At 43.1% G+C, this 26,427-nt stretch overlaps 1 protein-coding gene across 4 annotated transcripts in view; it reads right to left on the bottom strand.

The window, feature by feature from the left end:
• The window catches only part of CDH12 (cadherin 12), a 671,646-nt gene that overhangs the window by 190,672 nt on the left and 454,547 nt on the right, over positions 1–26,427 (bottom strand). The gene's annotated exons all lie outside the window — the stretch shown is intronic.

Raw genomic sequence — 26,427 nt, 5'->3', positions numbered from 1 at the left:
TGGGACTTAACAGCAGAAGTCCTCTTCATTTGGAGATAGATGAATATGTAGGGAATATTGATAGGAGTAAGGCTGACTGGCCCTATCTTTGACCTTTACACAGTTGAGTTTTACACTAAGCTTACACCAGAGCACTCGCATATGTATAAACCCCTTTGAACCTAGGAAAATGGAGGATCCTTGGTGGCATTTACAGATGCAAAGCCCTCCATGCAAAAGTGTCACTTTTAAGATGTGGAGACAGGGAATGAGGCCAGATGTGAGCCCAAACAGTTCCCTCAATGCATTATACCCAAATAAATGCCTGTACAGGGCTACGAGTGACTATGTTACCCACTGAAAACACATTTCTTCCACATTAGTCGAAGTGCCGGTGAAAAATCTGCCCTTTGTTCAAGCCTTAGATAAGATTTCATATGCTTCTGCCCACCTGGCTGTTCAAAATAAAGCTGAAGATTGCCGAGCCATAGAAGCAAAAGCAACCCACTTCTTCCTGGAACTCCATTTCAGCACAGCTACTGTTCAATTGCTGCTTCTGTGATCGAGAGCTCCATTCCCAAGTGTGGAAAGGAGAATGCATCATTTATAGAGCACTACTACAGTGGAATGAAGGAGAAGGGGAAAGAGGAATTTGGGCACATGAGACATGCTTTCAGCAAAAATGCTCTATAAAGCAAGGATGAGCTGATCTAGAGAAAGGGGAAGTCCGTTTGCCCTCCACGCGTGGGTGGCTTTGCGAGTGGGCACCGTATCGCCCCTGTGAATCTGACTCTAGCAGCCCAGATTGCCATCCTGTTGCCAAAATGGTCAATGGCAACAGGAATTTAGGGTGCATTCCACTGGGTGCAGTGCCAACTGGTCAGTAGCAGTGATTGGCACCACACCCAGGGGAAGCTTAAATACCCAGCATATGGGGCCTTTCAGCCTCTTGCTCACTGCACTGGTTTTGAGATATTTTCCACCTGGATTTCTCCATGGTCCTCCTACAGCGAAGAAGAAGAGAAGAAGAGTATAGATTTGATATCCCGCTTTATCACTACCCGAAGGAGTCACAAAGTGGCTAACATTCTCCTTTCCCTTCCTCCCCCACAACAAACACTCTGTGAGGTGAGTGGGGCTGAGAGACTTCAAAGAAGTGTGACTGGCGCAAGGTCACCCAGCAGCTACATGTGAAGGAGCAGAGACCCAAACCCGGTTCACCAGTCTATCGCTCTTAACCACTACACCACACTGACGAATGGCCCACCTTGCCTAATTTTGAATTTTGACGTCTATTACTGGGCTATGTGGAGCTGTTTCATTTTCTTTTTTAATTATCCAACATTGCAGAGCAGAAGTTTTCTCCCTGACATGCCATATTTGTCTGTGACAGTATTTTCTGTGAGAGAAGCATTCAAACATTTATTAATTCAAAGTATTTACAAGCTGCTTTTTAGACCTTTTTGCTTTCCCAGACCTTTTGATGATTTTTTTTATCTCTGCTGATGAATATATGCAACTCTGTTACTTCTACTGCTTTCATTATGTTACTTTTAAGTTGCTCATTTAGTATTTAGTATTGTATTGTAAGCTTTCCTGGGAATTTAAATAAATAGATATTAACTCATAGGTAGATGGTTCCCCTACTATCTCTTTATAAAGATTTGGGGACTGCAAAAGGCCTTGGAAACATTAAAATTATTTTGTCAGTGCTTTTAATAAAACTGAATATTGCATGCTGGAACATATGCCAAACGATTGCTGTGCACATCTATTTCAATATTGCACACATATTTGCATTTTACTGATGCGTATTCTCCCTTATTCATTTTTGATAAACTCAGATGAAGCTTCCATATTTAATGCAGAACAATCCAGCACAGGATTCAGCAACCATATGAATATACGACAGAGGGATGAAAAAGAAGTCAAGGTGAATATTTAGCTGAAGAGCCGCCAGGTAAACAGCCCAAAAGACAATGGTAAATCATGCACCATCACTGAATGCCTGCTTTTTTCTAATGTGTATGCAGTGGAGAAGTCAGCCAATCAAGTGAAAATTATTTGCACACTAGATCATTACTCAAAAATACATGGGGGTGTGCGGGCTGAAAATGCAAATGAAAACCTCTTGCTCAAATTACTAGGATTTGCATATTTTAATGTTTCTGAAAATTACCTGGAGAGTAATTAGGCAAGTGAAACCCACAGAAAATGGTTGGGGAATTGAATAACTGGAAGATGAACTTTCACTTGCATGCCCATAACTGTTCACTAGCCCAGCTTTTTAGCTAAATGAGATGATTCAACATACAGCTTATGTGTATAAAATTCCCAATACATTCCTAAGTAGAAAAACAACAACACAACTATCAAATTGTGAACCCCACAATTTGTATTGTCCTGTTACTTTATATCTTTGAATAGACATCCTGCGATTTTTCTGGGTGGGGGGGGGGCAAACCTTGTCCCATTTAAGCAATTTAATCTAATGGCACATCCTGAAACACTATACACAGACATGTTATTGGGTTTCATCATATTCTATCATTACACTTTAGAAAACAGAGATTATGGAGGCAGTACTGTACATATAAGAACAGGCTAAATCCTTGAAGGACTTCCATTAATGTCTGCAAGGCAAATAACAAAGAAAGATTGCTCATACAGAACCAGATGACTAGTCCATCCATCAGCACTGATACATTGACTGGCAGCAGCTTTCCAGGGTTTCAGACAGGGTCATTCCTAGCTCTACCTGCAGATGTTGGGGATTTAATCTGGGACCTTATTTATTCAAAGCATGAGCTGCAAAGGGAAATACAAAGCCAGATTCATATCTGGAAATCTTTATCTGGAAGCCTACAGTTTCCTCCTTAGTATTATTATTAAGTCACCTCAAAAAGCAAAGAAAACCTATATGTAAAGTCAAAAATGTTTAAAGCTACTTAAAATATAAATGCAAATTTAATCAGATTTTAAGTGATAGTGGTCAAATTGTTCACACAGTATTTATATTATAGGACAGTCCCTCATTGATTCCATTCAAAACAGAGATAATATCTGTTCACTATTTCCTGAACATGGAATTAGGATGAAATATCCCTTTTATTAATATGAACCAGGAACTTCAACTAGGCAGTAACAAATCATGTATAGGTGCCAGTGACTGCAAGAGGCCTGGGGGAAGCACCTAGAATCACATGAATGGGTGACACCACCCTCTTTCAAACATTGACCTGATAAATGAATGCCTATCACAATCATCCTACCATAAATGCATGCTGGGGATCTCATGCTTGCCCCTTCTGTTAAAAACTGGCTGGCATTTGGCCAGAGAGGTATCTCCAGGACAAAGTCTGCCACTTTCCCCACCATACTGAGCCAGCCTTTAATGAGACGTGTGTTTGGTTAGCATTCCTTCACCCTGCAGGTACCCTGGGGTGATAGGTCTTACCTATCTAGTGCCTTTACTACCTGCATAACACCACCAAGCATTAAACTGAAGAGAAAAATCAAAGACCAAGATTACTATGGAGTAGGTAATATAATATGGAGCCCAACAGCCAACTCAGGACACACCAAACCATGCTATTTAGCTACCTTGAAGGAAGACCAATCACAGTCCTTAGTCTGAGACATAAGGAGAACCTATTCTTGAATATGCACATGCTTTATCTAACTTCCTGTATGTATCATTGATTGTTTTGTACCTGTTTTTGAAAACGTTCTGGCTGGTAAAGCTTTGAATAATATTTATGTAAGTAAATATTTGGACAATTTTTATTCAAAAAGGATTCAGTTTTTATGCATCTAATTGCTACATGCTGCACAATATCGATATCCGCAGTAGTAATAGCACACTCTGCAAGGCTACACCACCAGAGAATCTTTGCCCCATTCCATTTCAGGGGCAAACCCACCTTTATTATAATAATGGTTATGATTTAATTAATTTATATATGCCACTTAATGACGATTATAAATGGGAAAGCGACATTATCTAAGTAAACAACGCTTGTGCTTCAGAAACACAAGATCAGAATCCCTCTTTTTTTTGGCTATAGCAATGTTCCAGTTACATGGTGGGTAACCAAGAAACCTTGAGACAGCTGCAGCGATGACATTAATGAAGTGGAAATGTGTCATTCAGAATGCCTTCTCCCAAGTAAGCATCTGCAAAGAGCTCACATTTTCGGTAAATGGGGAGGAAAGACGATGACTAGCCAGAGATGAACGTGATCCTAATTAGAGCATAGTGTTCAGCTATCTTATTCAATCTCCAGAGCTGCTTTCCTCCTTCTAGAAGGCTGCCTAGGAAACAGCCGGTGAACCCAAAGTCTACCTCAGCCTACCTTGGACGCATGTTGCAGTCCCGTGCTGCCCAGCCACGGCAGAGCTCACTGGCGGGTAAGGCCAACCAATCAGACAAGTCTCAGGGGGGTACTTGCCTGGAGGCAGAGTCCGTATGCAAGGTTCAGTCCAGTCCTAAGGTCAAGAGGAAGCTGAGAGTCCAAGGTCACAAGAAGCAGCAAGGTCTGGCCAGGAACGACAAATGTTTGCAGCAACTGACTGAGGCTGCAAACCCTGCTGAAGAAAGCTGAAGCCAGCTGGTTCACATTAGGAGCAAGAAGGCTAACCAGCAGCAGGTGGAGTCACTCTGCCTTCTGCTCTTTCAGGCTGCAGCTCAACAGGTGAAGCCAATTCCTGGCCCATGACAACATGACCCTGGAACCTGCTTTTTTTGACCTTGCTACCTTTGGAATATTGAGGGTGGCAACAGTGCTGAAAGCTTTCCATTGTTGCTCTCAGGAGGCCTTGGACAACTTCCTCTAGCTACTGTTCCCCCTTTCTCTCTGACCATGGAAAGGAAGCCCAAAGCTTCCCATGATCTCCTAGCTAGCTGCCCTGTGATGTTAGGATTGCTCCTTAGAAGCCTAACCTGTAAAAATGGACCACTGTGGTTTGTTAAGCATATATCTATCTATAACATGGCATAGTCGCTTTGAGCATACAGTGACCCATTTGCCAATTTAACTCAAGTATCTATTTCATTTTCTCAAGAGATGTCAGAGGGCAATTGGTGGAGGTGGCCAGTGAGGTAACATAAATCTGATGTGGTATTAGTAGAAAATGTGGCTTTTAACTTGTGTTTTAATTACCAAAACAAAATATGCTAGGCCTCAACATTACAGCACTCAACACACACAGTCTGCATAATATTTAGGCATCTGGTAAACAACAGTACTTCTCTAGCTGGCCTTTCAAGTTTTGCAAGATTTAATTATTTTTCCTTGGCTGTTCTTGGGAGCTGGCTATTGGGTTGCTATTGATTTTATATTGTTATTGTTTTGTTGTCAATCAAAATGTGTGTTGCGGTCTTAAGTAATGCCAGCTGTCTTGTTGATTTTCAATGTAAAATATGGAATCTAAATATATAAATTGATTAGAAAATAGTATGGTTTGTTTAATTATATGTTCTTTTTCTCTTATAAGATGACTCAGGGGCAGGTTATAAATTACATAATTATTAAAATTGGTGCAATCTTCTGGGGTGGATTTAGGGCTGTGTGAGTGTTGCTCATGCACTGGGAGCTGAGCTTAGGAGGCACAGGCTAGATTTATACTGATAAAAAAAGGCTATAGAAAAAACTTGTTATAAAAGCTCTCAAAGGAAAATCCCATTGGCGAGAGAACACTGCTCTACAGAATCATCTGATGCCACATGTTTATAACACAGTTATAATGGTATAATTGACAGGTGTAGCTGAGTCTGCTGTCTCAAAACCCAGTAAGTTTTGGGAAGGAGGCAGGGGGACTCTATCAGAGCCCAAAACCTAGTTAGCACTTTCCTGACTTTGGGAAGCAGATGGGAGAGCTCTAGGCCTCTGCCAGAGCCCTCTCACCTTCCCAAAGCCAGGTGCCTCCTTACTCAGTAGCGCAAAGAGTTGGGTGTGTGTGCTAAATGGTTGCCTTGCACTGGGCGCCATAGTACCCTAGTCCACCACTGCAATACTCTCTCCAAGTCCCAATGCGACCTCAAAGGGATCAGCTACCACTTTCTGCTCTAAGAAGGTATTCAAGGGCAGCCCCCTGTAGAGTTCGCTGAAACAACAGGGCAGCAATGCATAGATGACAGGACTAAATTTCAGCATCCCCCACTAATGCACACTTCTTTTCAGGAAGCCAAAGCTATTCACTGCTGCTCTTTATTTCGTTTTTTTAAAGTTTTGACTGACACCAGCTCAATTCACTATATGAACCAGTGTTCTGACCTAGTATAAAACAACCTCTTTATATCTTAAATAACGATTCCCCGTTCCAAATCAACTATCTTTTCCTTTTTCTGAAAATCCATTACTTTTGCATTACACTCTGGAATGCTCTTTTCTAGTGTTTTTTTTTTTTTTTTGATGGCACTGAGCTGATATTTTCAGAGAACTCTCCACAACCATTCTGCTTTTCTGAATGCTAAGAGTTACTAGTGTTCAGCCAAACATAATTTGTTTCATACACTTGTTTTTCTCTCTCATTACATTCCACCGAACATCTTCTGCCATTTTAATTGCTCTTTCCTTGCACTGCAAGATCCTTTTGGAACTCACTGCCTGCTTTTAAAACAGTTTAAGATCATATTTCCAAATATTGTGTACATTTTGTGTTTCCATTGTTTTCCTGTTAATCAATGAATAAATATGATAACATCATTCCCAGCTAATATGATTGAGGTCACCGCTGCTTGCTAATTTACTGTGTTTTGAAAAATGACCATTTAGGCATATCCTCTGCTTCTTAATGGCCAGTTGCTAATCAATGAGTTCCATTATGCTTTCTTTTCCTTAAAAGCCTTTTTGTATGGAGTGTTGTCCAAGGTACAGTGGTACCTCGAGTTAAGAACTTAATTCGTTCTGGAGGTCTGTTCTTAACCTGAAACTGTTCTTAACCTGAGGTACCACTTTAGCGAATGGGGCCTCCCACTGCCGCTGCGTGATTTCTGTTCTCATCTTGAAGCAAAGTTCTTAACCCGAGGTACTATTTCTGGGTTAGCGGAGTCTGTAACATGAAGCGTCTGTAACCTGAAGTGTCTGTAACCCGAGGTACCACTGTAATTCAAGACCTAGACTTGACCCTCCTAAAAGGTCTAGGCTAGCTGTCCTCAATCAGGACCTTTCTCTAAGTCATTGCATGAAGTTGCCCCTCTGCTTTGGTGCTAGGAGTCTTAGCATATGTGAAATACAGATGTTGCAAGCCTCTGGATAAATCAAAGTTGAAAAAGGAAGTTACTGCCCAGGCAAAATACATGAAAATACCAAGGGAAAACAGATTGATCTTTATAAGACACGCAAACTGTCTCAGAGAGGTTCCACACATGTCATAGTTGCCATCAAATGTTGCTTAAAGCAAAAACCAAATTTGGAAGTTCCTGGTTAGGTAAAATTTCTGGAGAATTTGGATGAAACAAAGTTTCAGTAACTAAAAGGATTTCTTGGGAGTGTGGTGGGATGGCACGTAACTATTAGGAACTGCTGTTTTGAGCTACACAAAGAACCAGGCCATAAATATTGCAGATAATGATGATGGGTTTTGGGGTTTGGTACACAGAACATATTCCAACGTTGCCTGCACTATGGTAAATGTCAAGCAGTAATCATGATTTAAGAAATAATAATCATAATGAGGAAAAATAGTAAACAAGGTAGGAAAATTGTAAATAAAAATAAAATAAAATAAATAAAAATAAGCTACCTTGGATCCTGAAATGTGTTATGTGAGTGGAAAAGGCACTTTTATTTGTTAAGACAGCCCTACCAAATTCTCCAGGTTTCCCCATTCCACACAATTTCATACATCACCCATGGGCAGCTTTTGGGATGTGCTGGGGGCTGTTGAGGGTGGAGAGGAACCCTCACAGAGTTCAGCTTGTAGGTTTCTAGAATCCAGCCCAGCCCCTCTCCCCTCTATTGTACTTTTACTTCTTTCTTCTGCACACTTTAGTGGCAGGGGGAAATGAGCTAATTTAGGATGGCTTTGAGTCTTTTGCTTTAACATTTTGATTCTTCATCTGTTAAGATGAAACAAAGCAATCACGTTGGGGGGAAACTGGAAAGAATGAAATGGGTAGAAAATTTGGTTTGCCTTTTAAAGGTTTGTTATACACGCTGGCTGTTGAAAATTGCAGTCACAGCATGGAGTCCTATCACTTACACTGACCTTTCGTAACCTGTTAGTGTTGCAAAGGTTGATTAAGCCAGAGAAATATTAAAAGAAGTCATGGAAAGAGGGGGGTAAGAAGTATACTTCTCTCTGGGGTGGGGGGTTGGGAAGAAATGTAGTATTGTCAGAAGAGGTGACAGGGTTCTTTAAAACCTATTCATATTAGAACAATTTGTGTTTAATTGTCTCCTATGTGTTTGAATGCTTTGCTCACTACATGAGCAACTCAATGAACTGAGAAAGCAATGGGAGGCTTCACTGACCCCAGGATAGCTTATAGGGTGGGATGGAGAAATGGAGATCAGGCCAACACTCCTCAGGGAAGTAACCTTAGCTAGCTGGGGTTGACACTTAACCAGCAGGTTGGGGAAAAAACGAGTCTCACAGTTCTGCTTTGTAAGTGAATGATTCAGACACATGAACAAAAATAACAGTGACTGTCCTCCTGTCACATCTAAGTATCGATGGATCAGTCTTTGCCACTTTTGCACATTTTCATTCAGAAGTCCCTTCCATCTCAAAATAAGCATCTGCCCACACACTTGCATTTACGTAACTATTTTAAGTAGGCATTTTAAATGTAGTTTCGTACCTAAAATGCAGATTTAGAAACATTTGGCTTCCAAATATGCATTCCCCCCCACAGCACATCTTTATATGCTTTTTGAGCGAGGAACTGCATCAAAAAAATTGGAAACCTATAATAACCAAAGGTTGGCTGCTTTCCCATCTACGCATTAGTCCAGGAGGTGTGGACCGAATCAGTTCAGAAATTCAAATGTTCCTCAAACTAGTGAAATCTAGTTTGGCCCTTGTAATCCATGGTAAATACTCACTGAAAAAATATAATTCAACCGATGAGGTCATGACACCTTAGATAGATAGCTACAGAGAAGCTACACATATAGGTGCTTTCCTGCCCTTGAATGAATTTGCTGCTGTGGATAAACCACCCAAAACAGAAAATAGGCTTGAAAATAGTATTATAAGATCTCAAGGAGGGGGGGAATGAATGGACATGCATTATGAAGCACCATTGATGTACACTGTCACCTCTCCTCCCTCACCGGAGAGCTGCCTGAGAGCCTACAACTAAAGCCATTCTCTCTCCACATTTCCCATCTTGATACACTTCAATAGACTTAGTTTAGCTTTTTATTGGCTAGCAGAATAGAAAGAAACCTAACTAGCCACTCGTATCCTGTGTCATTGCAGCCCCATCCCTACAAATTCTGGATTGAAGTGGTGGTGGTGGGGAAGAGACTTCTTGTTTTTCCCCAAGCACTTTCTTCAATAACCACCTTCTGGAAGGGTGTCAATAGCTCTGCTATTGAGTCCCCCCCCCCCTGTGATTGGCTACACATAACCCACCAGGACACAGGAACTGCATAAAATGGGCCATTAGCAGTAGTTGCACTTGGGCAACCCAGAACATCAAATTCTTTGTCTGCCTGTTGTACACTGGGTCTTGCAACTGACTGACTAGCATGTCTCTCTCTCAAGGCACACCTGGAAGAGAGCAGCAGTAGCAGCGACTGCAGAATTTTTAGTGCCTGCCAGCAGACTTGCCTATTATATTTTAATTTTTCAAACTGTTGAGAAGAAAGTGAGGGTGTGGTGTGTGTGTGTGTGTGTGTGTGTGTGTGTGTGGCAGAGGACAGGGAGTTTGGGATGACATGAGAGGTCAGCCAGGCCTCAGCAGTAGAGAAATCCAGTGTACCAGTCATCTTCACTTTTGAAAGGGGCATACCCAATCAAAGAATAAGAGGTACCTCCTGGGTCTGTTTTGTGTTCTAGGGGCCATGAGATGATAGCTCCTGTATAAGAAACACACCAAGGTTCAGACAAATAGGGCCAGTGGGCATTGCATTAGGCATTTTTATCTTTGTTAAAATACTGGAAAAGTCACAGGTTTTTTATCCATGAAGAGATACCAAGAGAGTGCAGAGATTTTAAAGTTTTTGTTACTCGGATGGGGTGGAGGGGGGAAAAGTAGGCCACCACATCAGTCTAACACTGCTCTCACAGCCAAAACTCAGTTAACAACTGACATGAAATAATAAATAATAATAAATTTTTATTTATACCCTGCCCTTCCCGGTTCAGAAAACCGGGCTCAGGGCAGCTAACAACAAATTTAAAACACTTAATTGTAATACAACATAGAAGCAGCATAAAATACAGTATAACAGCATGAATAACAATAAAATTTAAAGTTCAAAAATCGATTTGGGTGAAATTCTTCCACTAAGCATTAGATCGTCACCAGGACTAGCTGGCCAAATTAGTCCTACTTGGGCCAGTGAGGAGGCCAGGGGAGAATTAGCTGTGGGAGTCTCAGAGCAGGTAATCTTCATAAAAGGGGAGGGGGAGGGAAAAGAAGGCAAATAAAAGAACCGGCTAAATTCAAATTAAAGGGCAGGAGGAATAGCTCTTTCTTACAGGCCCGGCGGAAGGAGGTTAAATCCTGCAGGGCCCTGGTCTCATGGGACAGAGCATTCTACCAGGTTGGAGCAATCACTGAGAAGGCCCTGGCCCTGGTGGAGGATAGTCTGACTTCCTTAGGGCCTGGGACCTCTAAACTATGGTTATTCATGGACCTTAAGGTCCTCTGTGGGGCATACCAGGAGAGGCGGTCCCATAAATATGGGGGCCCTAAGCCACAAAGGGCTTTAAAGGTCAAAACCAGCACCTTGAACCTGAAATGAAAAACAACTCTTTGTCCTTGTTCTCCCCCCTCCCTCCAGTTTCTCCCTTTCAATTTCCCGATGGCACTCCTCGTGTCTCTACTAGGACAATACACTCTCTCTCACTCCACCAATTCCTTTCATTATCATCCTTTCTTTCCTCAACCACCTCCATATTATAGCTGCCTTCCTTTTGTCTAACCTTGTTTTGGGTGGTTTGTCCAATGACCACCCAATCTCTGCCATTTTGGAGGTTGGGATCCAGGAGGTTCAGCTTGCATTGGCATACAGGGATTTGTCTTAAACACCAGGGGTGATCAACCCTAGGATAACAGAGCATCTCCGACACAACTTAGGAAAGACAGCAAGTCCCACACCTGTGTGATCAGGGGATGGAGTTGCCATGGTAGACTGCACTGTGATTCTTGATTTTAGGTATAGGGGGAAACTCCACCACCACCACTATCATGGATGAATTGGTGAGAGCAACCCTGGCCACTAGATCTGGAAAGGGTGCACCACACTTAAGGAAAGCTGGAGGAGTCCTCTCTCCTCAACCCCTTCCTTAGGTTAGTTCTTTTTCTACTTGGTGCTGCTGCTTGACAGCTCCAGGAGAGAAGTGTTCGTTCACAGGGAGGCAATTTGTGCCAAATTGTCGGCAGGCTTTGCAAAGATTAAGTACCTGTTTGATCTACTTATGAGTACTCAATAGTTATTCTATTTAACCCAAAGCAAAATGAACTCTCCAGTTTCTCTTTACATATCTGTAACATTGATTTTAGCCAAGAAGGTCATGATTGATACCAGATGTGAGCAAGAGATCAGTCTGAGGCTATGAACAGCAAGAATACATGCTTCTTAAAACTAGATTGCAATTGTGTTTGCTTTATTGAGAGCAAGCCCCCATTGATCTCATTCAGGGGATGCATAAGATGCAGCTGCAATGTCTGCTTTCATTGTGTTTGTGTGTTTGTGTGTGTGTGTGTGCGCGCACGTGTGTGTGTGCATGCATGTGCGTACGCAGGCACAGACACATGCATATGAGGTACACAGAGAAGAATAGGTGGTGGTCAGGTGCAAAAAAGTACAGGGCTCCTGCAACCTTAATGGTTGTGTAGATGAGCAGATTTTAGCACAAGAAAAGGTATATTTTCTGCAGTGCCCGCACTTACACAACTAAGGATGCAGAAGCCCTGCCCTCTTTTGCACCCAAGTAACAGAGGTGTATGTTTGTATTGCGGACTTACCACTGCGAGTGTTTTTGGGGGTATGTGTAAAGCATAGTTAGCCTGCTTGGTTGTAACAGGAATTTTCTCGATCTCAGCACATTTCTGAAATGTGTTGAACTCAGGAACTTATCCAGAAGAAGTTCAGAAGACAACACTGGATGTTACCTTCTTTAGACCTTCTGTTCTCCTACGGTTCAGCCACGAAAATGGCAGAAAGGAACTGTACACTAAAATACCACCCCACATTTTGTCCCATGGCCTAATTCATGAGAACAGAGGGAGAATTACAGCACCAATTTCTGGGTTAACAGGGTTGCAACCCCACCAACCCCCAGGGAAGGAATTCACAGGAAAACCTCCACTGCATAGGAGTCAACTCCCAGAGGCCAAGGTCCCTTCAGTCCCTCCATAAAATCTTTGAGCACCCCCGTCCCAGTTTAAGAGCATTACCATTGAAATGGTGTGTGTATGAGCCATGTGTTGTAATAGATTATGTAGGGTGGGGCTCACCTGGCCCCCCAGGCACCCCTGTTCTAATAGACCTCCAGAAGTGGCTTTAACATTGTATGGAAAACGCAGAGATTAACAGGTTAGAAATGTCGGGAAGACAGAATAAACAGCTGTGTGAGAGCAGCCATAGAAAATGAGTAGTATCTGATGCTTCTAACTTATTAGCAACCCAACTAGGTGAAGCAACATTTTTCTATCTTGCCTTTCAAATGTCTTTTAATGTATGAGGAATGGCAAACTTTTATCACAAGGACTGAGATTATTGTCAAGGTAGGGCCATTCCATTACGCGAAGATAAATGTTGATTTTCTGCAAGCAAAGCCAAAGCTAAGTATTACAAATTCTCCTTCCTCTCTCATATTGATTATCCATGTGCTCCTAGGAAATCAAGGAGAAAAGGCTGCAACTTGGTTGAGAATTGAATCACTCCCGGCTGTTCATCTTTCAGAATAATGCCCCTCTTCCCCTTCCAACCTCTTCACCTTCTCCTGCTGTTTCCTAAGAACTATGGCTAGGATTTTCTGCTTGTTGGTTGCTCCTGGTAAATACTATTGGGTGTGTAGGGGGGTTGTCTGTTTAAGAGGAGGATTGGAAGCGGATAAATTCATCATCAAAGCTTTCATTCTGAGCATTCAGTCTGACTGAGCAAATTACAAAAACAACAGCAACAACCATCTCAGGGTGAAAAGTAGAGTCTCAGTGCATGTTCACATCACCACCTTAGAGCATAGTGAGTGATGCTTTTTGGTATATTTCACAACTCTTTCCTTCATATCTTTTCACATCAGCACAACTTCATCAGTGTCGGATTGGTTTCTGTTAGTGTGCACACCAGGGGGCATTGACAAAGCAAGGATGTCTTCACAATCTGCAAAGGTGTTCACACCTTGGCAGGAGATGAATTAGGGATGGCTTGAGAACTCCAGTCAATGTAAAGGATGTTCAAGAACACACCAATCAGTAATATCTTATAACAAAATCAGTGCAATTTGGATCAAGTTGTGTGAACCTGGCTTAAAAATCCAGCACTGAAAATATAGTGTGTTCACCATAAAAGGGAATGTGAGCGCAGCCTCAGTGTGGGTGAGATGGCCAATTTTCTATCACTTGCACCACTTTCACTTGAGCGCACCCACACTTCTGTTTGCACATTAATCTGCAATGAAACAATCTCAGAATTTAAATGTATACATAAATATGTCTCTTAGTAGAGGTAGAGTCTTTAATATACACATTTAAACTGCTGAAAACTGTGCCACATCATTTGGAGAAGATGATCTGGTGGATGGGCAAATTAACAACCTGATCATTGGTCCAAGAGAAGTGGAACAAGTTGCGTAAGCATTTGCAGCGTGAATTCCTCAAGCACCCCTGAGGACTTTTGCTAGCCTTTTTTAAACTACTACTACTACTACTACTGGGACGCAGGTGGCGCTGTGGGTTAAACCACAGAGCCTAGGGCTTGCCTATCAGAAGGTTGGCGGTTCGAATCCACGCAACAGGGTGAGCTCCCATTGCTCAGTCCCAGCTCCTGCCAACCTAGCAGTTCAAAAGCACGTCAAAGTGCAAGTAGATAAATAGGTACCGCTCCGGCAGGAAGGTAAACGGCGTTTACGTGCGCTGCTCTGGTTCGCCAGAAGCAGTTTAGTCATGCTGGCCACATGACCCAAAAGCTGTACGCTGGCTCCCTCAGCCAATAAAGTGAGATGAGCGCCGCAACCCCAGAGTCGGTCACAACTGGGTCAGGGGTCCCTTTACCTTTACTTACTACTACTACTAATACAACTCAAAATCTCCAAATGAACCTGAACTTCAATGTCTAAAATCCCTGGTAAAGGACAAGGTTCCTGAGATCACGTTAAGGGTAGCCAAATTCTGTGTGATTGCCATAAAACTTAGGGAACAAGCTGTGCTATCATAATGATTACGGTTTTAAATGATAATTTTAGGTTATATGTTAATGACTAAGTTTTAATTTATATATTTTTTAACTGTTGCTATATCTGTATTGTCCCTGTTATACCTAATTGCAAATTCAAATGTATCCCTATCATGTTTTATGACTCCCTTGATATTGTATGTGGGCTGGAACTGGTCTGTGACCGAAATAATAAAATTCATCCATTCATTCATACTACTACAACTCTGTTGGCTCCTATCAAAATTCCCCAGTTGCTTGTGGAAGAAGCTCCAAATTCACTCTGAGTTTTGCTTTAGACAAAAACAATGGTGCCAACTCTACACATTGTTTGTTAGTTCACAGTGTGGGTGATGTCAATATCATTCTATATTTGAGGTTATTTATATCTCACTCAGTAAACCAGTCTTCCCCAGTCTATTTCCCACCAGATGCTTTGGGCTAAATGCTTACTACTGGGCCATGTTGGCAGAAACTGATGGGAATTGCAGTCCAGCAACATCTTGAGGGCACCAGCTTGGGAAAGGCTGCAGCACATCCTATCTGTTGCAGTCTACTCATTATGGATTATTTCACATAAACTCTTGGACATCTTACACCTGGGAAACCATTCCAGGTGGTTCTTTGTTGTTTCAATAAAATGCTTTCCTCTTAAAAGAGGTTTCTGTGGTGATTTCCATAGAGAGACACACATGGAAACCTTAGGACAAAACTGCTCATCCATATGGATTTTCCGGGATAGCGTTGTGAGCACAAGCCGGCACAAATCTAGCATACTGTTCTGAGCCATATGCTGCCCTATTAAAGTGGATGAATGAGAAATCAAGGTCAGCTATGAATGATCGGCCTTCAGCTCCATCTGGTCTCCAACTCATGTCCATGGCTGACAAAGGGGCAGTGGCAGGATCAGTGACACCCATCCAACACGAGGAAAAGTGCACAGAAATTCGTCCTGTGCATGTATATTGCTGCACTGATGAGCCTCACCCAGAAGTCAGAGTCATTTATGAACTAGTCAGATGTGCAACATCTCCTTGGAAGACATGAATGGAGGGGTAGATATGATTCTGTCCCCTCCATTCTCCTACTACTCAACACCTAGTGCTACTGAAGTCTCCGGTCCTGGGCTGAAGAAGTGTGTGCGGTACCTGTTTGCAAGCACATAATTCCTCCAGCAGAATTAGTGTGTGTTCCTCACACATACTGGGTGTTCTCTATTTCCTACACCTCTGGTGGAATACCTATAGCACTCAACCAGGAATATGGATCGCTGGCATAAAGACACCTGTCACCATGGATTTTAAAGGTACAGTGGCACCTTGGGTTAAGAACTTAATTCGTTCTGGAGGTCTGTTCTTAACCTGAGGTACCACTTTAGCTAATGTGGCGTCTTGCTGCCACTGCACTGCCGGAGCATGATTTCTGTTCTCATCCTGAAGCAAAGTTCTTAACCCGAGGTACTATTTCTAGGTTAGTGGAGTCTGTAACCTGAAGTGTCTGTAACCCAAGGTACCACTGTATACTTAGAAGTGCTTTTTTCTGTGAATGGAAGCAGAGGGGGAAGTGAAGAATAAGAGTTAGCTCAGTACAGGGTATCTGTTTATCTAGCTCCTGAATACTACTGAATATAGGATTTCCAAGTGTTTTGCTGAAGGTCGTTTCCTTTGCCAATACTACACATTCTCTTTAAAACAAAATAAATACAGTACAAACATACATACACACACACACACACAAACACACACACATGCACACACACGATGTTCAGCTTTGGTACTGATTTTGCGTAATTGTAGTATTAGTTGAGGATGGAAAAAATCACAACATGAAAAGTCAACAGATTGATTTCATGCCTTACCTACACAGCCATATCCATCATGCAGCTTCCATAAATGCTGTCATTACTTCATGCACACTTAGAAATAAAGGGCCTTCTGTCAGATCACCAATTGTCTTAATGAGTCTGCTTGAAACCATCATCAGACACCAGGTCCCTGCTTCGCTAATAGCGCTGCATATTCACAGACACCACTTTAATCTACATGGGACTTCAATAATAGCCCTGACCTGACCACTCTACAAATTAGGAAGGACCAAGGCATAGAATGTGCTGCCCTGACTCTGTATAATAATAATCATTATTATTAATATTATTAAAGCACAAGGTTGCGACCTTACGTTCCATATGTGTGTGTGGGGGGGGGGGGGTTAAATCAGAACACTGATGCATGAGCTTAAGTGTATTACTGCTTTCAATGGACCTTTGTAGTTATTAGTCACAATTGCGAAGCTAATGGAATTAGTCTTTTAAATGAGATTGACACCCAAGGTTAGATGAGTGTCTGAGTGACTGTTTTTTGACCAGATATTATCTGTGTGGTACCGGAGAAGAGAAGAAAAGAAATACATGAAATGGATCCAGCAGGAATTGGTGTTAAATGGACACTATGTTCAGTTAATTATCATTGCCATCATTATTATTACAGTAGACCTGCAACAAAAGGCAACAATAGCTTCGGTCCATTATACCTGAAGGAGCGTCTCCACCCCCATCGTTCTACCCAGACACTGAGGTCTAGCGCCAAGGGCCTTCTGGCGGTTCCCTCACTGCGAGAAGCCAAGTTACAGGGAACCAGGCAGAGGGCCTTCTCAGTAGTGGCACCCGCCCTGTGGAACGCCCTCCCACCAGTTGTCAAAGAGAACAACAACTACCAGACTTTTAGAAGACATCTGAAGGCAGCTCTGTTTAGGGAAGCTTTTAATGTTTGATGGATTACTGTATTTTAGTATTTTGTTGGAAGCCCAGCCATATGGGCGGGGTATAAATAATAATAAAATATTAATAATTATTAATTATTTTTATTATGTATGTAAACCTCACAGTTAGCCCCAGGCATGACCCCATTTTGACCCCATTGGGACAATAATTCTGGTATCACTCACCACCAGAATTCACTATTAGAAGAAGCAATGGTGACAATGATTTTAAGAAGCGACTTGCCAGGACCTTGATTTTTTTTATCATATTCTAAAAATATAAATGAATGTTCTAAGACAGTGTTTCCCAAGCTGATGGGTGGGGTATAAATAATAAATTATTATTATTATTATGGAGTCATAGTAAAAGGTAAAGGTACCCCTGCCCGTACGGGCCAGTCTTGCCAGACTCTGGGGTTGTGCGCCCATCTCACTCAAGAGGCCGGGGGCCAGCGCTGTCCGGAGACACTTCCGGGTCACGTGGCCAGCGTGACATCGCTGCTCTGGCAGCCAGAGCCGCACATGGAACGCCGTTTACCTTCCCGCTAGTAAGCGGTCCCTATTTATCTACTTGCAGCCGGGGGTGCTTTCGAACTGCTAGGTTGGCAGGCGCTGGGACCGAACAATGGGAGCGCACCCCGCTGCGGGGATTCGAACCGCCGACCTTTCGATCGGCAAGCCCTAGGCGCTGAGGCTTTTACCCACAGCGCCACCCGCATCCCACGTCTGAACTATGGAGTCATAGTTAGAGCAAATGCAGGCACCAGATTGGGGAAGAGTGGCCTAAGAAATCACTTCCATCGAGTTAGTTCCTCAACATGCAGCTATTTTCTGAAGTGCAGAATGTATCAAAATAATGACACATCCTAAACGAAAACAGGAAGATTTCTCACTAAGGTGTGATTAAATGAGATTTGCTGTGGGAGGAAGGAGAATCCTGCAATCCAGCGCCAGGGGATCCAAACAACTCCCAACGGATTCAAAGCCTCCAGCTACTTATCGCTTTTTCTGATTTCAAAAAAGTGTGGCGGTTTGACGAGCTGTCACAGCCTCACACACAAAAAGCCTGGATGTAACCGCATGATGCAAAAGACTTTCCCGTCACAGCACAGCATTTCCACGTACAGCATGTTTTACTTCATTTTAGTAGTATTATGCAAAGATTTAATTCTCCCGAGATTTCATTGCCGTCCCAAATCTCCATTCTGATTTGCTTTATCCTCAAGTGTTATAGTAGGGTGGCAGCTGGAAACAGAGTATGTTTCATTGGAGCTTACTTTAGACAGCCTATTTATTATATCTGGGGGACCACAGACCCATTCATTACATGCCATAATCCAGCAAGGGAGATCCGTGCGCAGTAGAAAGCTTCTGAGCAGACATTAATCTGGATATGCATGCATACTGCAATGTTCATCAGGCCCCATTGAAGGGGCCATAATGGGCCCACTGACAGCTAGCATGTAATACAGGCATAGGCAAACTCGGCTGTGGCATTTGCCCTCCTAGGTGGGTCATAAGGAAAGGGTTAAATGAGTGTGAAGTGATTGGCCAGTGGGAACCCCAGGGGAGGAGTTAGAGGTAGAGTTGGAGTTGTTTGGAAGTCAGTTGGGAGTTGGAGAAGGAAGAGGGAGGACAAGTTTGTGGGTTGGTCTAGTTTTGATGTGTGAGAGTAAGGGAAACTGTTAGGAGGAGTCAGATAGATAGCTGGAATAATCATTTAGAAGTTATTAGGAAGGTATAGGCCAGTATATAGGCCAGGTATAGGGACGCGGGTGGCGCAGGGACGTGGGTGGCGCTGTGGGTAAAAGCCTCAGCGCCTAGAGCTTGCCGATCGAAAGGTCGGCGGTTCGAATCCCCGCAGCGGGGTGCGCTCCCGTTCCTCGGTCCCAGCGCCTGCCAACCTAGCAGTTCGAAAGCACCCCTGGGTGCAAGTAGATAAATAGGGACCGCTTACTAGCGGGAAGGTAAACGGCGTTTTCGTGTGCGGCTCTGGCTCGCCAGAGCAGCGATGTCACGCTGGCCACATGACCCGGAAGTGTCTCCGGACAGTGCTGGCCCCCGGCCTCTTGAGTGAGATGGGCGCACAACCCTAGAGTCTGTCAAGACTGGCCCGTATGGGCAGGGGTACCTTTACCTTTAGGCCAGTATAGGAACTAAGATGAAGAAACTGACAAGAAAAATTATCTGAAACCATAACCTTGTTAATGCTTATAAAATAAACTTGCTTATTTGATTTAATGTTAACAACTGTCTGGATTCTGTGTGTACCCGAGAGAAATGGGTTGGTGGCAGCGGGGAAGCAATCACAGTGGTGGCACAGGGATCAATAGACTGTCAAATGTCCAGGGACCCTGTGTGATTGCCACATTGGCCCTCCAGATGTTTTGGGACTACAACTCCCATCATCCCTAGCTAACAGGACCAGTGGTCAGGGATGATGGGAGTTGCAGTCCCAAAACATCTGGAGGGCCGAGTTTGCCTATGCCTGATGTAATAGATGGAGAACAGAACCACAATAACCTTGGTTCACATTCCCACAATAAACTCACTGGGTGTCTGCAAGCCAGTCCTTATCTCTTGCCTGCCTAACCAAACTTGTGGAGTTATTATGAAGATACAGTGATACGTCATACAATGCTCCTTGAGAAGGAGTTAACAAAATGCAGTCCGAATATCTTGCAAACTTGTGTTTTGTGTAACTTATCAAGGTGAATTGTGTAACTTATCAACATGGTGCTAGTTGCAGTTTTCTGTGATTTGTGCGGCCTGGGGTTTCCAGTGTTGAAAGACTACTGGTTTAGCTGCTTATGTGGCCTGGTGGAACCATCCCTCCTGTTCTTCTAATAATGCAAAATCAGGAGTCTACCTCCCCACTTCCGCCTGTCTGGAAGAGTTCATTGCCTCCGCCAGTGGCGTAGCGTGGGTTGTCAGTACCCGGGGCAAGGCAAGTAATTTGCGCCCCCTAACCCATGGATTTGTGCTCCCTAACCTGTGGATTTGCGCCCCCTAACCCTAACCCCCAGATGTTGCGCCCGGTGCGGCGCGCCCCCTGCACCCCCCACACTACGCCACTGGCCTCCGCCCCCTCATTGTATGGAAGGAGGAACAAGTTGGTCCCTCTAGATATGTGGTTCCCAACGTGGGGCACACGTCCCACAGGGGGGCAATTTTCTTTTTAATGGGGCAATTTGAGAATGAGTTATTAACAGTGAATGGCCTTTTAGGCTTCCTCCACATGAATAGGAGTTCACTTTTTGAATAATAAGAATTATATGTAACGGCGGGGAGGGTGCATCAGGATTTTAGGGATGCTTAGGTGGGGAATGGCCCCCCAAAAAAGGTTGGGAACCACTGTTCTAGATAGTTCTATTTATAGTTGTCATTTCTTTCTGATCTTCCCAGTAATATTTTCCTGCAATACCTGTGGAATCCCCAGGGTTCATGGATCCCCTCTGCCCCACATGATCCCATGGGTGACTCCATTTCACTGTCCTGCTGGTCAGCATAGGGCTGTCAAGTCTGCAATTATTGGGAATGATAATTTTAAGTTTCTATTTATCTCTTCGGGCTATAAATGCAAAACAGTTCCCAGCATAAGGACTCTAAATAGCATGTAGGGGGGGGAGAGGAGGAGGAAAGAGAGGTGACATATAAACTATGTAACTCTTCTACATTCTATATATATTTGATGGGGGATCCAGACCATGCCAATTCCCAGTTTGTCCCTGTCACCAGCTGGGGCAGAATCAATTTAATAAGGTATTAAGAGATGAAACAGATTCAAAACTGTTCAAAGTCGGTATTAAAAGATGAAACAGACTCAAGATTGTTCAAGGTCAAAATGAAACATGAATTCCCTTGTGCATACCTCCCAACTGAAATGTATGAGTGCTGTGCAAACGCATATTCACACGTCAACAGGACTTGCTCAGGAGTATTGACAATGGAATTATACCTCTGAATTCCTATCTGGGCTCATTGCAACACAGAACAACAAAAAAGTATTATTTTTCCTTGAATTTCCATTATAGCACTAGGCTCCAAGACAAAGCACTCATGTTTGAAAGAGTCTGCACCAAGCTGTTTTCTTATACAGTGGTATGAATGCTGTCAAAATCTCACTCTATTATTCCAGCATTCTGGGTCTGATGTGCCATCACAGTGGAGTGCTGAATACTATTGAAAGGGATTATGTAAAGATGTATTTCACTGGTGGAAGGTGGGGGAAAGGAGTCCTGTTTTTCTCATTCAGCAGCAAGTCTGCATTTTCAGCTTTGCTTGGGATTGCAGCTCACAGCTTCAAATAGTTTCCCTATACCTTCACTAGAAGCAGAGCAGGGAAATATCTAGCAAGTGAAACTTTCCCAGTTGCACCACTAGCAGATGACACGGTGGGGCAGAGATGCTTACCTGACCTCCTGACGAGTGAGTCACTGGGAGGATGAGGAGTGAGACAGAGGCAACTTTAGAGGAGTGCAACTGGTTTGGAGCCTCAGGGATGCTGCTGGGGATGCCACAACCATGATTTAGAACCACAGGATCCCACAGGGCAAAGCTGAAATTTGAGACTCCAAGGTCCACCACTGTGTGAGAAGGCATTGAGTTCAGGTTAGTGCAAACACGGCAGCAGACCTCAGTGAATGGGCAGGGATATAAAATATTAGTTAGTCCTTGAGGTATCCTGGACCCAGGTTGTTAAGGGCCTTGCATATTAATTGAAGAACTTCGGACTGTGGGATGTAAACACAGGAGCAGTCAATGACAACATTCCTAGAGTGTACATGTTAGAACATGGGGAGGGATGTCTGTCTAGCAAGCAGGTAAACTTCCTGGGGACGGACTTCCTCCGCATGTGACCAGAGGTGGGTGTGGCCTCACCTGTGCAGGTAAATGACAAAAGCACAGGGCAGGCAGCCATCTCTCTCTCTCTGCCATCTTCCTTCCATGAGGAAACATCTAAGGATGCTCTCTTGGCTCCCAGCCAAGAGAGGAGATAAGGACTATCTTGCTACAAGATAGATTCTAAATGTATTTTACCTTTTTAAGCCTGTGTGCCTTCTGGGATCACATTGTGAACAGAACGTGAGTAAACTCTTTTATACTTTTATAAAGACTGTGTTGTGTCTTGTATTTTAAGAGGGAACAAAGGGGAAATTACCAGAGTAATTATTATAGAGGTTCTAGCGAACCTGTGCACACGTTACCGTTGCGAACTTAAAGGGGAATGTCTATAAACTCTGCTGATATTTTGGGAACTTGTTAGCACAAGTTGGATCAGGATATAATCTCACAATATATCCTCTCCTGCACCCCTGAACATTCCCACAAAGGGTTATGGGCCCAGTATTGCATATTTCTGCGTATTTTTGAAGGATTGCGTTGGATTGTGATTTTGAGTTGAGTAGTATTTTTCTGAGTTAACTTCCTGGTAAGCACATGGTCCTTTGTTCCATTGTGCAGTGGGGATTAAGCAACCCCCCCTTCCCTCAGAGTTCACAGTGACCCAAGGCAGTGAAGAATTGTTTTTGTATTTTGAGATTTTTGAGATTTTGAATTTAAAATTTTGAGAAATTTTGAAATTTTGAAGAATTTTCAAATTTTGGATTTTGAGATGGCTAGAGCAGCTTTTGATAGTGATGCAAAGCTAGGAATGCCTGTGCTGAATGAATACAATTTCATACACTGGAAGCAGCGCTTGATAGCATGTTTAGATTATAAGCATATTTTGGAAGCTTTAGACCCTCAACCTACGGGATCATCTGAGGAAGCTTTAGCCAAGATAAGTGCTTGGAAACGCATGAACAGCGAAGCTAGACACATAATTTTGAGTGGACTTCGTGATGAGCAGCTATCATTAATAAATAGTACAGATGATGCATCTCAAATCTTAAGAGATATTGAGCGCGTGTATGGAGAATCTAGCATAAACTGCTTCAGAAACTTGGTGTGTAAATTAACCAGATTGAGGATGAATTCAAAAGAGGAATTCACAGAGCACATCAACAAGTTTACTGAGATTATTCAAAGAATTGATTTGACTCCCAAAGCTTTTGATGAAGATACAAAGATAGCATTTTTGTTATCATCACTTGGACCACGCTTTAGCGCATTTGTAAGTTTGATGGATCATAGACAAGGTCTGACTTTTAAAGACTTGATTGGTTATTTAAAAGAAGAATGCAGAGATAGAGCTGAATCTCCAGTGAGAAATGCTAGAAGCAAGGACAGTAGTTATGCATCTAGGCAATTTACAAAGTCCAAAGAGATGCCTAAGAAAGTGATTTGTTTCAATTGTAACAAAGAAGGACACATTGCAAAGAACTGCAGGGCTCCTAAAGCAAAGAAACCCCACCCCTTTCAGCCAAAAGGGGAAAAGAAAGGGAAATGTGAATGCACATGGCTACTGCAAGAAAGGAATTTAACTGTCCAGAATCGTGAGAATAGACGTAATAAATGGATTTTGGATTCAGGTGCATCCTCCCATTTTTGTCATAAAAAGGACTATTTTAATGAGATAAATGATGAAGAAGGATCTGAAATTGAAATTGCAGATGGGAACATTGTTAAAGCAAAAGGTGCAGGTTCCATGAGTCTGAAATGCAATATAAACAATGAATGCATTGAGAACACAATCTCTAGAGTTTTGTATGTTCCAGAGCTGAGCTGCAATTTAATCAGCGTGTCCACTTTGGACAAGAAAGGTTTCCAGATCACATTTGGAAATGGAGAATGTAAAGTGACTAGAAATGGCAAAGTGTTTGCTCAAGCAAAGCTAATAAATGGTGTATATGAGCTTGATCTTTCAGAGAACCAGTCTGCAAAAGTGGCACATTCCAGCCAGAAGGATGAGGCAGATCTGGACCTATGGCACAGAAGGCTTGGACACAGAGACACCAATGTCATTCTGGATCTACAGAAAAGAGATCTTGTAAGAGGTTTGCAGGTAAAGCAGAGCAACAAAGCTCCAGCAAAGTGCATAAGCTGTATTACTGAGAAGGCTGTAAAACCTTCATTTCCACGTTGTGCAGAACAAAGAAGCAACAAAGTGCTTGACATAGTGCACACTGACATATGTGGACCCATGAATGTTCCCTCACTGGGAAAGAATAGATATATTTTAATATTTCTGGATGACTTTTCAAGATTTTGTGTTGTATATTTCCTCAAAGAGAAGAGTGAGACAGTGGACAAGCTCCAGGAATACATTGCCATGGTCAAGAACAAATTCCAAAGAGCTCCAGCTGTGTTAATGAGCGACAATGGAGGTGAGTACTGCTCAAATGAAATGCAGGCTCTCCTGGCCAAGGAAGGAATTGCACACGTAACCACAATTCCTTACACACCACAGCAGAATGCCATAGCTGAGAGAAAGTTTAGGTCCATTATGGACATGACAAGGTGCATGCTAAAGGATGCATGTTTGCCACAGAAGCTGTGGGCCGAAGGAGTATACACGTCGGTCTATTTGCAGAATAGACTGCCAACTAAAGGTGCAGAACGCACACCATTTGAACTTTGGCATGGGAAAGCTCCCAATCTGTCGCACATACGTGTGTTTGGAAGTCCGTGCTACTTCCACGTGCCCAAGGAACACAGACACAAGCTTGACTCCAGGGCAAAAGCAGGTATCCTGGTGGGATATGCCTCTGGAGGCAAAGGATACAGAATTATGGACTTACAAACTGGTAAGACAAATGCATACCATGCAGTTTATTTTGATGAATATGGAAAAGTAGACACTAAGAACACTGTTGTGGATTCTTCAGATGAGTCAGAAAGGACTCAAGAGTTTGTATATTTCCCTTTTGAGACCCCACAAAGTACTAATCTGCCTTAAAGTGTTACAGCACCCCCTACAGGCGACGCACCAGAAGACGCAGAGGACCAGAACCCTGGCGGAACCAGAGACGAAGATGAGGACTCAGATGGGGACATGCCTGCGTTGGAGGAGGATGAGGAAGCTGATGTGGTCGCAGAACCAGAGGTCAGGCGCTCGTCCAGAACCAACAAAGGTGTCCCACCATTACGGTTGTCCTACTTTGCAGGGTCGGCGTTTCCACAGGAACCTTCCACTTGGGAAGAGATACAGGAGATGCCAGCTGCAGAAGCCAGTCTCTGGAGGAAGGCCGCACAGGAGGAGATGGATGCACTGCATCAGAACAAGACCTGGACACTCACTGAGCTGCCTCCCGGTAAGAAGGCCATTGGCAGTAAATGGGTTTTCAAGGTTAAGAAGGGGTCAGAAGGAGAAGTGCAGCGCTACAAAGCTAGACTTGTAGCACAGGGATTTTCACAGCGTTTTGGTGAAGACTATGATGAAGTTTTTGCACCAACTGTGAGGTACAGCAGCGTAAGAATGCTTTTAAGCATTGCGGCCTCCAAGAAAATGAGGGTGAAACACATTGACATTGCTACCGCTTTTCTACATGGGCAGATTTCTGAAGAAATTTACATGAAACAGCCCAAAGGTTTTGTAAAACCACATGAGGCACATTTAGTGTGCAAACTCCAGAAAGGACTTTATGGACTTAAACAGGCTGCCAGAGCCTGGAACCAGAAGTTGCATAAAATGCTGACGCAACTTGGGTACAAGCAAGGCGACGCTGACAAGTGCTTGTACAGTAAGTCAAATAATGGACAATTCTCATATATCTTAGCTTTTGTTGATGACCTGATTATTGCCACAGCAAGTGAGAAAGACTATACACAGATAGTAAAGCACCTTAGCAAAGAGGTGGAGGTCAAGGAGCTAGGAGATGTCCAGTACTACCTCGGGATCCAGGTGGAAAGAGAAGAGGACGGATCATTTCTTCTCAGCCAAAGACAGAAGATCCATGAGCTAATTGAGCACATGCAGATGCAAGACGCACATCCAGTTGCTACACCGATGGCTACTGACTTCCTGAAGAATCAGCAGGATTCGAAGCAGTTGCCAGACAACAATGACTACAGGTCGGCGATTGGTAAACTTTTGTATTTAGTTACCACATGTAGACCTGACTTAGCTAATGCTGTGGGGATTCTTAGCAGAAAAGTGAATTCTCCCACTGAGCATGATTGGGCAGGTGTAAAGAGGGTGGTGCGATATTTGAAGGGTACCATAAATTGTAAATTAAGGTTACCAGCCGTC

This window comes from Podarcis raffonei, chromosome 7 (assembly GCF_027172205.1).
Source record: "Podarcis raffonei isolate rPodRaf1 chromosome 7, rPodRaf1.pri, whole genome shotgun sequence".
Lineage (NCBI taxonomy): Eukaryota > Metazoa > Chordata > Lepidosauria > Squamata > Lacertidae > Podarcis > Podarcis raffonei.
This window is presented reverse-complemented; position numbering and strand designations above follow the sequence as displayed.